Here is a 16225-nt window from a genome sequence, read left to right on the forward strand (position 1 = left end):
CCAGGGGTGTGCTGGCATGGGCTCAGGGCAGCCTGCTGCCACAGCAGGCTCAGACTCAGCCTGGTTTCAGGGCATGGCTGGGGCTGGGCAGGGCCCCTGGGTCTGTGTCCCTTTTTCCCGGGGTAACAGCAGTTACCTGGGCTCCCAAACAACGCTGCCCCCTGCCTCCTACATCAGCAGTTTATTTGCTAATCTCTGCCAGCAGTAGCTGGCCTGGGGCTGTCTCCTTGTCCAGGGGAGCTACCTGTTGATGGTAACTCATCTGTTCAAGCCTGGGCTGTTTGATTGCTAAACAAGACTGTGGGAGAGGGAATTCTGCTCTGGTGGCTGCCTGGAACCAGCAACAGCAGGTGACCAGTGGGGTAGGCATGCTGGGGAGTACCCCCAGGGCATGAGGGTACCACTCTGGGGCAAGCCATATGCCTCTGCCTGCCTGCACTCATCTTCTCCTTCCCTTGTGGGCAGCACTGCATCTAAGCTTCTGCATCCCATCCATGCCTGGCCTGCAGCCACAGCTCCTAGGGCTTTGCACCAGGAGGTCCTCTGCTTGCCTCACTGGTGTACTGGCACAGCCAGTATGGCACTGGGGGGTTCAAGTTTCCCAGACTCCTGGTTGCTGCCCTGGGGAGGGCTTGTGTCAGCCCCATCTGCCCTGTGCTGTGCTTGCTGCTTCTCTGGGACCATAGCTCTGGATGCAGCTTGGCTATGCTGCACCTTTGTGAGTGCCCCTGGCCACATCTCCTGGTTCCTGCTCCTGGGGACAGACTCAGGGACCTGCTCCCAGGCCAAGGCTTGCTCCCTGCTCCCTGGCAGAAGCTTCCCCTCCTGCAGAAAAGGCCAGATCCCAGTCTGCCTACGTCAGACATTCAGGCCTAGGCCTCAGGCACTGGCGGGTCTGCTTGGGTGGATGTCTCCCAGCTTCCTCTCTTCCCTTCCCTCCACCACTGCCACCAGAGTGCCAGTCCTGCTCTGTTGTGAAACAAAAAGAAATGTGCAGCACATTCTTGCTTCCTGGCCAGCTCTACCCTTTGTTAGCTACCAAACACCACACAGCACCTGGCACTGCAGAGGGAGTTGCTGGACACAGGGTGTGAGCTGGAGAGCATCAGCTGAAGGTCTCAGCAGAACTGATGGCATCAGCCAGTGAGGCTGCCCAGGGTGCCTGCAGCCCAGCTGCCATCACACCTGCACTGCACTGCACTGCACTGAACCAAGGCCTCCTGAGAGCTCTGCCCTCTCAGAGGCTGGCACACAGCTCCTGCTGAACAGACCACACAGAGCCAAGCCCCAAAGTCCCCTGGCACAGCCCCAGGTTGTGGTGGTGAGAGCACACAGGGCTGGGGACAGCTGCAGGCACTGGCCAGCAGAGCTGTGTTAACTCCTGGGCTGCAGCTCCCAGCTGCTATTTGCTTTCCACCAGGATGCTGAGATTCCTTTTGCAGTGAAGTCTCTGGCAGCCCTGAACTGCTCCATTTGTTGCTCACCTTCCCACCTAGCCATGGCTGTGTGCTCACCTTCACACTGCCAGCTGGGAGTCCTGGCAGCACAGGGAGGAGCTGCAGGCACCCAACCATTCTGGCCCCAGCTCACCAAGGCACTGAGCTGCTCTCAAAAGTTCTGAAAGTCAGCCTGGCCAAGATGCTCCTCCTGGCACGACCTGCCCTGCTGCAGCAGGACACTGCCCCAGCATCCTGCCTTGTTCTGATGCAGCTTCCCAGCAGAAGCAGAGAGGAAGGAACAGGGGATGAAGTGGAGGAGAGGGAAGGAGGATGAGCAGTGGTGTCCAGAACACCTGGGAGAAGGTATAAGGGAGCAGTGGGAGCTGGGAGACAGGAGGTGCCCACTCTGCTGCAGTGTTCCTGGGCACTAGAGAAGCCAGGCAGGAGGGAAACCATTTGCTGAGTGTTTTCTTGAGTCTATCAGACCTGGATGGTGAGAGGTGAGAGCAGCCTCCCTCTGAGTGCTGCCAGAGGAGCTCTGGGGTGTTCCTGGCCTCCAGCGCCCAGGATGGCATCAGGGCTGCTGGTGGCCAGCAGTGTCACAGGGGCATCTGGCGGGAAGCTGAGGCCATCACACAGTGAGTGTGTCACCCTGTGGTGGCACAGGGAGGGCAGGATTGCCATGGCAGTGATTGCTTCTGGCAGGGCTCAAGGAGCTGGGGAGCAGAGATGGAAGAGCTGTCCAATGAAATGTCCAGCCTGTAGCATGGCATGGCATGGCATGGCATGGCATGGCATGGTATGGTATGGTATGGCATGACATGGCATGGTATTTCGCTGCTTTCCATCCAGAAACAGCCACCAGAGCTGTGCCATGGGCAGTGTCCCTACCAAAGCAGGAGATGTGTGCTGCCAGTCGCCAACACCAGCAGACCTGTGTGTCTCAGGTGCCCAGTGTGCCCCTCCCACAGACAGGGCTGGCAGCGCCCTGCTGAGCTGTGACACTGAGCACCAGACCTGCTCCTGCGTCAGTGTCTCTGCCCCAGAGCCTCGGGGCAAAGGTCTGCTTGGCATGGGGCTGGCAGTGCTCCCTCCATTTCCAAAGGATCTCCAGAGGGTTCTGGGTGAGCTGAGCTGAGGATCTGTGCCGCTCCCAGCACCAAGCCCTTGGTGTCCCAGCACATCCCCCTGGCGAGGGCACCGACCCCTGGGGCAGCAGGCTCTGTGCTGTCACAACACAGTCCAGGGCAAGGTGCCCCACATCTGCTGGCATCCTGCACTGCCCACGGTGTCCAGGCCACAGAGGCCACTCTCAGCTGGTGTGCATCCAGCTGACCATGGAGCTGTCACCATAGGGCAGTTGGTGGCAGCTCCTGGGGGGACCTTCAGGAGCAGCACTCCTCTGGGTCTTGCCTCCAGGACTGCAGGGAGCAAGCCCAGGCCTGAGCCTGCTCTCAGGCAGAGGGGGGGATGGGTGGAGCCTGCCAGAGGAGCTCTGCTCCAGGCCGTTCTCAAAGGAGAGAAGATTCAGAGCAAGCCTTGGGAGAGCCACTTCCTCTGCTGCCACCACAGCAGACATTGCTGCAGGGCTCAGCAGGCTCAGTGCTTCTGGAGGTGATGCTGAGCTTGGGAGGGGACAGGTTCTGCAGGATGAGACCATAAGGTATGGCCACCAGCTGCACTGCCCCAGATAGGGCTGCATGCCCCAGCACCATGCCCCAGCACCACCACCCACCCAGACAATCCCTGCATCTGCCCCAGGACAGGCTGAGTTTGTGGCACAAAGCAGCTCCTGGTGCCCAAGCAGCAGCTGGTGCAGGGCCCACAGCGTGGCTGCTGCCCAGCAGGTGACCTGCACAGACTTCCAGAGGTGGAGATGCCAGAGCTGCTGGCTGGCCCAGTTTGCCCCCTGTAAACTCCCAGAGTACCCAGCTGGGCACAGGAAGGCCTGGTACTGTATGGCACCAGGTTCCAAGTGGTTCCTTTCAGGGGCACTGGCACTGCCAGGATCCAGGCTCAGAGCAGGCAGCCAGTCCACTGGGATGGACAGCAAGTGCCTGGCTCCAGGTCAGCTTCTGCCAAGGGCCAGGATCTGCAGGGGCAGATGGGCACAGACCTCCCTGGGGCATGCAGGGGAAGCCCTTCAGCTGCTCCACCCCAGCAAGGTGGTGGCACCCAAGTCCAGGAGACCTTGCTGGGGGGAGGGACACTTGGGATATGCTGGAGCTCGATGAGCACACCAGGGCAGGAGATAGGCACACAGGAGGGGCTGAGTGTCTGTGGGCTGCCATCCCCTCTCCCTGGGCACACTCCAGCCATGAGGCTTCCTATGGCCCCTGGTGCTGGGAGCCCTTCCCAGGCCCTTGCAGGGGGCAGGGCTGAAGGGCTGCTGTGGCCTTTGTGCCGGGACCCATCCTTCCTGCATCCTCCCTTCCCAGAAGTGACTGGCAGACAGTGGCAGGTAGCCAGCCCCACCTGTCTGACAGGTAGAGCAAGGGTGGAGGCAGCTGCTGGCACCACTGCCTGCCCCAACCTGCTGGGGCCCTGCTGGGGATCATCCTGACAGAGGGCAGGGGAGAGGTGCCCCTGGCAGGCAGTGCCACCCTGCAGGGGCAGCACAGCTGTGCCCTGGCACAGAGTGAACTGGGAGCAGCACACCACTGGGTGGGAATTCCTGCCCCCTGGCATGCCAGCCACAGCACATCGTCCATAGCACACCACAGCTACAGATGACTGCAGGTGCTTGCAGTGCCCACCACTCCCCAGGTGCCAGGGCACAGCGAGTGCCCACACAGCGCCGCGGTCACGCTCGGGCACACGCAGGTAATGTGTGGTGTGCCACAGGCACAGGGGTACAGGCAGTGTGTGAGCTGCAGGCACACACAGACTCCCAGGTGTAGAATTTACACACAGGTCACTCACACTCCTCACCCACAGGGACACAGCACACATCTCCTCAGCCAGGGTGTCCCAGCATGGTGGCAGCCCAGGGTACCCCCAGTGCGGTGGCAGCCCAAGGTACCACCAGTGTGGGAGCAGCCCAGGCTGTCCCTGCATCCCATTCCCAGTACTCACAAGCCCAGGAGTCCCACAGCTTCTGTCCCTGCTGGGACCAGCTCCTCACTCCTCAGCCTTCTCCTTGCTCCCCTCTCCATGGGTTGGAAAGGACATTGGGATGAGCAGAGAGCCCTGCAGGGTGCTAATGGGGCTAAGGAGTCCAGTAGTGTGTGATGCCCTGCTCCAGGCTTGTGCCAGCTGGAAGCTCCTGAGGGTACACAGTGAGTGCTCCCTGCTGTGGGGCAGCAGAAGCCAAAAGAAGCCCCAGCCCATGCAAGACTCTCAACCAGCCCTTGCAAGAGGTGGGAATGCCAGGCCTGTACCCTGCTGCTGGCCAGCACCCTGTCTGCTCTGGCACCCATCCTCCTGCTGCGTCCCCAGCAGGGACCATGTGAGCCTGCAGAGGGCACGCTGGGCAGTGCCCAAGGGCTGTGTGGTCACAGGCTCTTTGTTTTCCTAGTTTCAGCCCTCAGGGACCTACTGGGTGACCTGAGCTCAGTGCTGCAGGGACAGGTTTGCCTGGGGTCAGAGACCTCCAGAGCTCACAGCACCTCAGCAGCTACGTGAAGGTCACAGAGAGCTGCCAGGATCCAGCCAGGACACCCCAGCTCCAGGCCAGGAGCCTCAGCATCTTGCCCAGCCACTCACAAACAGCCCCAACAGCCAGAGGTCTCCCAGACCAGCTGCAGCCCTGGTGACCCCTGCACATAAAGCAGAGGCTTGGGCTGTGCCTCTCTCCTCCAAGCAGGAGGTTCTGCGTCGTCTTGCAGCTCCTGCCTGTGAGATGCAACCCAAAGGTCCCATGGGGCCCCTGCTTGATGTGCCAACATTGTGTCCCTGCCCAACTGCTGAAGCTGTTCCAGCTCCCTGGGTGCTCTACAGGCTGGTGTGAGGGTGCTGTGCAGCTGCCCAGGTGCAGAGGTGGGTGGGCACTGCTCTGCCCACCATAAGCCAATCACAGTTGGTCACTCACATCCCAGCCCAAACAGCTGCTACCCAGCTCAGTTTGGCCAGGAAAAGGCCACCAACTGTCCACAGGGCTGTGGGGTGAGCAGGACCTGTGGGTCCCAGAAAGCAGGGGTGAGGTGATGGAGCTCACTTGGGTGAAAGCAGCAAACAGGTCTCCCCTGGGCAGAGTTCAGAGCAGATTCCTGCAGCGGGGAGGTGAGGAGGGCTGAGGCTGCAGCACAGCACAAAGTGACTTTGGCACTGTGCAGCCATCCAGGCTGAGCTGCTGGTGCCCAGGGTGGAGGGAAGCCAGCTGCATGCCCTGGATCTACAGCAGCACCTCCAGAGCCTAGGTGCAGAGCTTACAGCCCCACTGTCCCCAAACTGAGAGAGCAAATCCCATCTGTCCTGACCAGACAGCAAGGACATGGCCCTGATGGAGGGGGTGCAGGAAAATGATTAGAGGGCTGGGGAACCTCTGCTGTGGGGACAGGCTGGGAGAGGTGGGGCTGCTCAGCTTGGAGAAGAGAAGGCTCTAGGGAAACCTTAGAGCAGCTTCCAGTGCTGAAGGGGCCACAAGAAGGCTGCAGAGGGACTGTTCCCACAGGACTGCAGGGACAGGACCAGGGGCAATAGTTTGAAATGAGAGCAGAGCAGATTGAGATTGGATGTGAGGAACAAGTTCTGCACCATGAGACTGCTGGAGCACTGCAACAGGTTGCCCAGGGAGGTGGTGGGGCCCATTCCTGGAGCTATTCAAGGTGAGGCTGGACAGGACTCTGGGCAGTGGAGGATGTCCCTGCTGACTGCAGAGGGCTTGGACTGGATGAGCTTTGGAGGTCCCTTCCAGCCCAGAGCATTCTGTGACTGTGAAACAGGCTCCTGGCACAGGCACCTGGCACACGTTGTGCCAGGGGAAAGCTGCATGGGGCAGAGGCTGCAGCTGCCATGACCCCATGAGTGTCCCACACTGTCCCGGGGTGGGATGAGCTCATGTCACTGTGGCTGCCCTTTTCGTGCCAGCTGCTTGGCAGGGGGTGGGGGAGGGGCAGAACAGGTTATGCAAGGTCCGTGGGGCCCGGGGCAGGCGCAGCTCAGGAGGGAGCTTGGGGTGTCCGAGGCTGCTGGACGAGGTAGGCAGCATGCAGCCCCCTGCCCTTCCCACGGGAGCTGTTGGGGCTGGCAGCCCAGCGCCTGGAACCGCAGAGCTGCCAGGGGCACGGCCAGGGGCAGGCACTCTGTCCCCGCCTACAAGGTGCGGCAGAGAGGGAAGGAGGCTGCGGGGCAGGGCTCTCACCGGCCGGAAAAGGCAGGGCTCTGCGGGGGGGGGGTCACACTGGGGTCACATCAGGAGACCTGACCTGGATGGCATCAGCAGAAAGTTCTGCAGGGGAAAGCATTCCTCTGGTGCCCGGGACAGGACCTCTTCCCTGGCAGCCACTGTGCCTCTTGCTGCCAGCATCCCATCCTGAGCATCAGGGGGGCAATTGTCCCCAGAGGGCCCCAAACATTTCCCTGAGCCCCCTTCTGCCCTCCCCAGGCTCTCCCTTGCCAGCTGATCACCAAACTGGGCAAAGTCCTTTTGAGGGTGCCACAGCCCTGCAGGGCACAGGGACCAGGCACAGTCTGAATCCCTGCTCATCCCTGGGCACCCTGGGGTCCTGGTGATACTTCCCGGGAAGCTGCTCCTGCTCTCTGTCTCCAACAGCTGCTTTTCCCTCTGGGATATATTGTAGCCACAGCCCTTGTGGACCCCATGCCTGCTCCATGTGCCACTGAGGTAGCTGAAGTGCTGCCCCTTTTTCCCCTGCACCATGCACCCCACTGTGCCCACAGAGATCCCTGGTCCCTCCCATGCACACCCCAGCCCTGAACACACACTCCCCATCCTTGCACACACCTTTCCTGGGCACACACACAGATGCCAGCCCCTGGGACACTCTGGTTCTCCCCTTTTTGCTTTTGGGAACCCCCACCCATGGTAAGCCTCCAGACACCCTCTGGAGTGTGACCCAGCATGGGTGATGAGATCCAGCCTGAGGCAAGGGAACTCAAAGCACATCTGCAGGTTTCAGCAAGTCCAAGGCTCTTCTCTGGAAACAAAACCTGAGGGAAAGAGAGGTTAGGAGCATCTGGGGTACCAGAGTGCCCCCCACCCACCCCATCCATGTCCCTCCCTGTTCTAGCCCCTGGGCTGGGGGCTTGGGTGTTGGAGGGGTTCTTGGCTGTTTTCTCAGGGGCTCCCCTTGGAGGAGTCAGGGCTCAAAAGCTGGTCCCACCTGTGGTCTGTGCAGAGATTTGTTCCCAGCCAAGGTCTCCAGAAAAAGAGGACGAGCCAGGGGAGCACTGTGAGAGTAGAGTGTTCCAGGCTCTGCTGACCCCACTCTGTCTCCATGGCTGCTGAGCCAACCCTGCCACCAGCACCAGCCAGAAAAGGGCTGGGCTGGGCTGGCCACGCTGCCTTGGCTCCATCCCCAGCCCAGGGCAGGGGGCCAGCAGGAACCTCTGCCATGGGGGTGCTGAGGGACTCCAGAGGTTCCCCTTCTCAACACTACATCTGGGCCTTGTTCCAGCTGCTTGCCCAGGAAGTTATTGCAGCTCCTGGAAATTTCCTCTTCTCCAGCTGTTGCATGGCCAGAGACACTGCAAGACTTTTGCTCCTCCTTGTGAGACCTCTGTCCACAGCCCCTCTCCTGTGAGCCTGTGAGTCCATCAGACCCAAGATCTGGGGGTGGGGCTGGAGAGTGGAGCCCAAGGGCAGCTGCCCCAGTTGGAGGCAGAAGGATGCTCTGGGCAGACCTGACCTGCAGCGAGTTCACAGTCCAGTGACGTGGGTGTGAAAGAGAGAGGGTCTGGGACACCTGCAAAACAGACCCCTCCTGGGGGCACTGCCAGGCATGGCTGAGCTGCATGAGAGTCAGCACCACGGTGGGTCCCTGGGTACCTTCCTGCCTGAACTGGTGAGTGAGGGGACCCCCTGTAGCCTCTCAGCACCCCCAGAGCAGCACGGTGCCAGCCAGCAGTGTTTGTGATGTGGGAGGTTTGTGTGTGGGTGTGGGCAGGGCCCCTGAGCCTGGGGCTGAGCAGGGAGTCATGGCAGCCAGGGTGTGGCACTGCCCAGACATTCGTTTTGCAAACAGACTCGGGGTCATGAACTACATAAAGGGCAGAGCTGGGTCCTGCCGGTGCCCGCAGTGCCCTTGCCCAGCTCACCGCAGAAGAGCAGAGCAGGAGTGAGGCACAGGGGAGCACACAGCAACCCCCTTTGCCCTGAGACAAACAAACCCAGCTCCAGGGGAAAAAGAAACCTTTTGGAACTCAGGATTCCACTCGGCCAAGGCCCTGGCAAGTGTGCAGCAGCTGGCAAGACCTTTCTGCTCGCCCCCCCCAGCAGTGGGCATGTGGGCCTGGGGCTCATCACCTCCTGGCTGGGCTCCTGGCAGAGATGTGAGAAGCCAGAAGGTTTCCAGCACCCACCCAGGGCTGCTGAAGGTAGCTGGAGACCCTGCACCCTTGCTGGGTGTCCCAGGGCTGCTGGAGCTGAAAGGCCTTTAGCTCAGCTTAGCCACAGTGGTCCCCAGCACCACCTCCTTGTGCCCTGGTGCAGCAGCAAAAGCAGGTGACTGGATGCCCTGGGTGAGGTGCCCCTGCATGCCCTGGGCTTAGGAGCACAACTTCCTCCCTGCCCTCACTGCAGTCCATGACCTTAGTGAGTGGGGACACTGCTCTCCACTGTTTAGAGACACTGGGGACACCTCATCCCTGGAAGGGTTTCAGACCAGGCTGGATGAGGTCTTGAGCAACCTGGGCTGGTAGGAGGGGTTTGCCCTCTGCTGTGGCACAAAGCCTGTGCACCTCTTCCCCCAGGACAGTAGAGGCAGGGCTCAGCAAGTGTGGCAGAGCTTCTCACCCTCCAGCACAGGACTGGTGACATCTCCACCTCAGATCAAGATGTTGCTTTGCCACATTGTCCCCAGAAAGGATGGCAGGATGGCTCACATGGCAGCTCTGGGCAGGAGCCCAGCAGCCTGCCAGGCTTTCTGCTGCACGTGGCACAGAATCTGTGAGCTTGTCCCCAGCCCTGCACCTTGCTGCGTGCACTGCTGACTCACAGCCCAGCCTTGTGCTGGCCACTCTGTCATTGAGCTTCCCAAGGAGAGGCTCTGGCCAGCTGGCTGTGGAAATTCCCCAGCTCCCTCCCACTGCCAGGAGCTGCTCAGCCTCAGCACCCAGGCACTCCGAGGGTGCTGTGCCTGGCCAGCCCTGCACATGGTCCCAGCAGATCCTGTGCCCTGCGGAGCAGCCTGGCCCTCGGCGCTGCCGTGCCGCAGGGAGCTGGGATGAACGAGCCCCGGCAATGCCGGAGGAGGAGCGTGGCTCAGACACTGCCTCTTTGTAGTGGCTGGGAGCGGGCGAGAGCCAGGCTGCTGTGCTGCTTTGTTTGTGGAGGTGAAGGCTCAGGCTTTGTTTCAAAGCAAAGCGAACACCTCGGGGTCCTGGGGGCAGCTGCTCCTCCCCTGCCCGCGTCTCTTGCCTTGGTCATAGCCAAACCCAGGTGCCCCAAACCCAGGTGCCCCAAACCCAGGTGCCCCATGTCCTGCTCCCTGACAGGGCTGGATGCCTGTCTGGGAGTGTGAGACCCTGGGCTCCAAGCACCCAGGTCTCACCCAGTGGCCAGCCCACAGGTGGTGGTGGGCCCACCCCAGCCTCCTGCAAGGCTCTTCAGGAGGGCTGGGACTGTAGCAAGAAGTGGAGGACAGCCAAAGCCCCAACCCAGGGCTCACACAGCATCCAGGACCCAGCACAGATGCAGACACAACATCCAGCCCATCAGGGCTTGTCTGGATCTGCCCCAGCCCTGACATGACTTCATTCCACATCTGGACCAAGCTGTGCAGTGGCCACATCTGCAGCAGGCAGCTCCTCCCTGCCTTTCTCTCATGAGCTTCAGAAAGATGCCACAGGGCTGCAGCACAATGGTCCACACCTGCTGCCCTGTGCCCAGTATCCCTCTGCTCCTGCGGCTGGGGCCAGTGGGCAGGGAAGGATCACATAAGCCAGAAGTGAGGCTGCTGTTAGGAAAAGGAAGGCTCTGAGTCAGCTCTGGGCTGTCCTGTGGCCAGCAGTTACCTGGCTATCTAAGGCCCAAACTGCAGGTCTTGGCTTCCAGGAGACTTCCCTCTTGGTAGCTTGGAAGCTGCAGAGCCCTTCATGGCCTGAGCTGGCCTGGCCAAAGCCCCTCCCCAGCCAGCAGAGAGCAGTCTGTGTTCTGCTTCAGGGCTTGCTCCAGGGCCCTCTGCCCCTGTGTGTGACCTGGGGCTCTGCAGGGAAGCTACTGATATCTTCACATTTGTCCTCTATCAGTGAGTGTCACCCCACTAACCATGGTGTCCCCCTGGGGCCTGCCTTGGTCACCCTATGCCTGGTCCCCCTTCTAGCAGTCCTGAGCAGTCCTGCCTTTGCCCATCAAGAAACATGACAGATCCCTGTGGAGTTCCCTGGCAACATCACACCCAGATGGCCCTGTGCTGGTCATGGCTGCAGGTATGACCCCATCTGAGCTGTGCAAGATTTCCTGGCCAGCACCAGAGCCCCAGCACTGCCTCTCCAGCACCACAGGAAGCCTGAGGTACTCATTCTTCACTGCTAGTGGCCTGCAGAGGGGACAGGGTGCCCCTGGGGACACTCCAGCCCTCCAGCTGCTTGGTGTCATTGAATCATAGAATCACAGAACTGTCAGGGTTGGAAGGGACCTCAAGGCTCAGCCAGTTCCACCCCCCTGCCACGGGCAGGGACACCTCACACCACAGCAGGTTGCTCACAGCCACATCCAGCCTGGCTGCAAAAACCTCCAGGGATGAGGCTTCCACCACCTCCCTGGGCAACCTCTGCCAGTGTCTCACCACCCTCATGGGCAAGAACTTCTTCCTAACATCCAATCTGACTCTCCCCACTTCTAGTTTTGCTCTATCCCCCCCAGTCCTATCACTTCCTGACAGCCAAAAAGTCCCTCCCCAGCTTTCTTGGAGCCCCCTTCAGATCCTGGAAGGCCACCAGAAGGTCTCCTGGGAGCCTTCTCCTCTCCAGACTGCACAACCCCAACTCTCTCAGGCTGTCTCCAGAGCAGAGCAGCTCCAGCCCTCTGCTCATCCTTGTGACCCTTCTCTGGACACCTTCCAGCCCCTCCAGATCCTTCCTGTAACAGAGGCTCCAGCACTGGACACAGAGCTCCAGGTATGGTCTCAGCAGAGCTGAGCAGAGGGGGAGAATCCCCTCCCTGGCCCTGCTGGCCACACTTCTGCTGCTGCAGCCCAGGCTCTGCTTGGCTCTCTGGGCTGCAAGTGCTCACTGCTGGCTCCTATTGAGCTTCTCTTCCCCCAGCACTCCCATGGTCCTTCCTTCATAGCTGCTCTCCAGCCAGTCTCTGCCCAGCCTATGGCAGTGCCTGGGATTACTCTGCCCCAGCTGCAGGACCTTGCCCTTGGTCTTGTTGAACCTCATGAGGTTGGCTTGGGCCCAGCTCTGCAGCCTGCCCAGGTTCCTCTGGATGGATCCCTTCCCTCCAGTGTGTCAGCAGCACCACACAGCTTGGTGTGGTTGGTGAACTTGTCCCATGGCAGGATTTCAGGTGCATGCTGCTGAGCAGCAGGAGGTGATGGGGGGGGGGGCTGGGGAGCATGGTGGTGGTCACATCCTTTGGTCCTGCTAGAGCTTGGCTGCTGCTCTCCCAACAGCACAGCCACATGGTCTTTGTGTCCAGTAAGTCTGGGACAGGCTCAGTGGGAGCAGTGAGGATGGAGTTAACCACCAGCAGAAGGTGATCAGCAGCAGTGCTTTAGCACAGCAGGGCAGGGCTGTGCTAAAGCACCTCGACCTACCTGCAGCTGCTTCTCTGGGCACAGCTCCTGCTGGTCATGAGTCAGCCTGGACCACCTCAAGCCTTGTCCACAGGCATAGGCTGCTGGATTTGGCTGGGCTGAAAATGGCCACAGGGCAGCAATGATCACACAGGACATAACAAACTCAGTGCAGACTGAGAGTCCTCCTGCACAGAACTGGTGAGGGACCATGCCCCCAGCACAGACCTGACCCAGCTCTGGCTTCCCTCCAGCTCAGAATCACAGAACAGGATCCTAGAATGGCTTTGCTCAGAAGCGACCCTTGCAGGGCATTTTGTCCACACCCTGCAGGCAGCTTGGGCATCTGCAACCAGATCTGGGTGCTCACTGTGTTGGTTTGAGGCCAGACAGATGCTCTCTTGCCCCAAGAGAGACAAAAGAATGACCCTCACTCAAATGGATTGGAGAGTGATGGAAAGTTTAAATGGAAAAGCAATTGGTGAAACTACAAAACACGACAAGCATAGTGCCAAGAACATCCCAAAGCATAGAGTCCCTTACATAACACCCAAAGGCTTTCCAAATCTTCCCTTCTCCCCACCTGAGGGTCTACCCAAACCCCCAGGGCTCTTTCTTCCCCCTCCTGCTTCTATGCTAGCCACACTCACAGCCCCAAACAACCTGACCTGGAATGGTTCCAGGCATGGGGCATCTCCCACCCCTCTGGTCAACCTGGGCACCACCTTCACTGGAAAAACTTTCTCCCTTCTCTCCAGTCCAAATCTCCTCCCTCTTATAGTTACAAACCCTCACCCCTGGTCCTGTCACAGCAGGCCCTGCTCAAAGGTCTGTCCCCAGATTTCTTCCAGGCTCATTTAAGCACTGCAAGGCCACCAGAAGGTGTCCCTGGAGCCTTCTCCTCTCCAGACTGCACAACCCCAACTCTCAGCCTGGCCTCCCAGCAGAGCCCTTCCAGCCCTGCCAGCGTTGCTGTGGCCTCCTTTGGCCCTGCTCCACCAGGTTCCTGTCTGTGCTGTGCTGAGGGCTCCAGAGCTGCCCCAGCACTGCAGGGGAGGTCTCAGCAGAGCACAGCAGAGGGACAGAATCCCCTCCCTGCCCTTGCTGCCCACACTGCTGGGGATCAGCCCAGGACAGGCTGGGGCTGGGCTGTGAGTGCATGGTGCTGGCTCCTGTCCAGCTTTGCACCCCCAGCACCCCCAGGTCCTTCTCCTCAGGGCTGCTCTCCAGACCTTCATCCTCCAACCTGTGTTGATACCCAGGGCTGCCCTGCCCCAGGGTGCAGGACCTTGCTCTTGGCCTTGTGGAACCATATGAAGCTGACATGGGCTCCCTACTTGTGCATGGCCAGGTCCCTCTGGGTGCCATCCCACCTCTCAGGCATGCCAACTGCACCACCCAGCTTGGGGTCACCTGCAGGCTGTCTGGGGCTAGATTCTACCCCGCTGTGTGTCACTGATGAAGATGTTGACCAGCACTGGTCCCAGCAGGCACTGCTGAGAGACACCACCTGGCATTGACCTCCCTGTGTGCAGCAAACCACTGCCACTGCCCTCTGGATCTGACCATCCAACCCCCTCCTTATGCACCAAACAGCCACCCACCAAACCCATAGCTCTCCAGTTCGGAGGCAAAAATGCTGTGGAGCACCACACCAAAGGCCTCCCCGAAGTCCAGATGGATGACATCCACAGCTCTTCCCTCTGCAGTCATTGTGTCCAGACCTGCCCTTGCTGAAACCCTGCTGACTGTCTTGAGTCGCAGAATCACAGAACAGTGGGGTTGGAAGGGACCTCTGGAGATCACCCAGGCCAAGTTCACCTAGGTCAGGTTGCACAGGAATGAGTCTGGGCAGGTTTTGAAAGTCCCCAGAGAAGGACACTCCACAGCCTCTCTGACCAGCCTGCTCCAGGGCTCCAGCACCCTTACAGCAAAGAAGACTTCCTTATGTTTGGGAATCACCACCTGCTCCCCATAGCAGAGCTTCTAAGAGGCTCTGCTCCATGATCTTCCCAGGCAGAGCTGAGGCTGACAGGTTGGGAGTTCCCAGGCTCCTCCTTTCTATTTTTCTTTAATGGGTGCAGTGTTTCCTTTTTTTTCCCACTCACCAGGGACTCAGCTGGCTGCCATGACTCCAAATGCCATGAAGAGTGGTTTGGCAACTCCAGCTGCCAGTTCCCTCAGGACTCTGGGATGCATCCTGTCAAGACTCATGCTTGGCTTAAGCCAGCTCACAAGTGACATAAATGACACCTCAGCTGCCCCACTGCTGCTGCAGAGACACCAGCACCAACCAGCAGAGCTTCACTGCCTTGAATTCACCCCAGATGAAGTGGATTTGCTCTGTCACCAGTAAACTTTGGTCTGTAGATGTCTTCATGTTTTCCTTCCAGACCTGGAGCAATCAGTTCAAAGCACAGCATCCATTGGATGGGAGAAGCCTCACAGTGGGAAGTTGGCTGGAAGAAGGCCAGAGAAGGGCCAGGAGAATGATCAGAGGCCTGGCAGTCCTGCCAGGTTATTTGGGGCTTGTTCAGGCTAAAGAAGGCTCAGGGGAGGCCTTATTGCCATGGACCAGTGCATAAAAGGTAGCTACCAGGAGGATGGAGACTCCCTTTTTCAAAAGGAGCCCCATGGCAAAGACAAGGGGTGATGGAGACAAGTTACTGCTGGGGACATTCCCATTGGTCTCCAGAAGACAATTTTTCACCATGGGAACAGTCAGAGACTGGAATCCTGTCCCATGGGAAGTGGTGGATTCCCTACATTAGTCAGTTTGGAGATTCAGCTTGCCAGGGGACTAGGCCAGCTCATTTCAACTCCACTGTCATCTAGACAGGTTGGACCAGATGAGCCTTGGGGTCCCTTCCAGCCTGGCACTCTATGAGGTCTGATGACTGTCACTGGATGAGGTGGCAGCACTAGGGCCATGGGATTGGGTTCTGGGGTGCTTGGGAGCTCTCTGCTCTGCTCCAGCTAGCCCTAAGCCTGCAGCCACCAAACAGGAGGCAACAAACCCCAACAGGAGAAAGTGAGCTCAGAGCCCTGCCATAGCTGAGACCTTGTTCCTGGCACAGCAGGGGCATGGAGGAGGGATGGCACAGCTACAGGACTCATGGTTACACCACTTTGGTCTCAGGGTGCCTCCCTCCTCCCAGTGCCTACCATGTCATGCCAGGTGGCCTTTTCTTGTGTCATCATCACCAGCATCACCCAGAGGTGATAACACTCCTGGGGTAAACCAGACCTGCTCACCCCTGAGAGCAGTCTGATGAATCTCTCCCATGGCCCAGCTCCAGCAGTTGTGGCTTCCCAGGTGTCCCCAGGCTGCAGCCCCCAGCTCCGCCTGGAGCTGCATATTTACTGCAGAGCCTGCAGTGCTGGGGGGTGTGGGAGGCCATGGGGACGTGGCTGGAGCTGGCTGTGCCTGCAGCTGCTCCTCGCTCCCCACGCTGTTTGCCCAGCTGGGTGCCAAGTGGGGCAAACATGGCCTTGCTGGAAGGAGCAGAAAAGAGTGAAAACAGAAGCTGGTACAATTCCACAGCCTCCTGCCATAGTGAGTGGTGTTTGGGAATGTTCCTAGGCACTGAGAGCTGACGGCAGCCCAGGGCCCTGGACAACCCTGAGACACCTCAGAGCACAGCCCCCAGGAACCACCACAGAATGTTAGGGACTGGAAGGGACCTCTGGAGATCATCCAGCCCAACCCCCTGCCAGAGCAGGGTCACCCAGGGCAGGGCACACAGAACACATTCAGGTGGGATTGGAAAGTCTCCAGGGAAGGAGACTCCACAACCTCTCTGGGCAGCCTGCTCCAGGCTCTGCCACCCTCACAGGGACAAAGTTTTCCCTTCTGTTCCCCTGGCACCTTCTCTGCTCCAGCTTGCCCCCAGTGCCCCTTGTGCTGTCCTTGGCCATCCCTGA

The sequence above is a fragment of the Indicator indicator genome, chromosome 35, assembly GCF_027791375.1.
Source record: "Indicator indicator isolate 239-I01 chromosome 35, UM_Iind_1.1, whole genome shotgun sequence".
NCBI lineage: Eukaryota > Metazoa > Chordata > Aves > Piciformes > Indicatoridae > Indicator > Indicator indicator.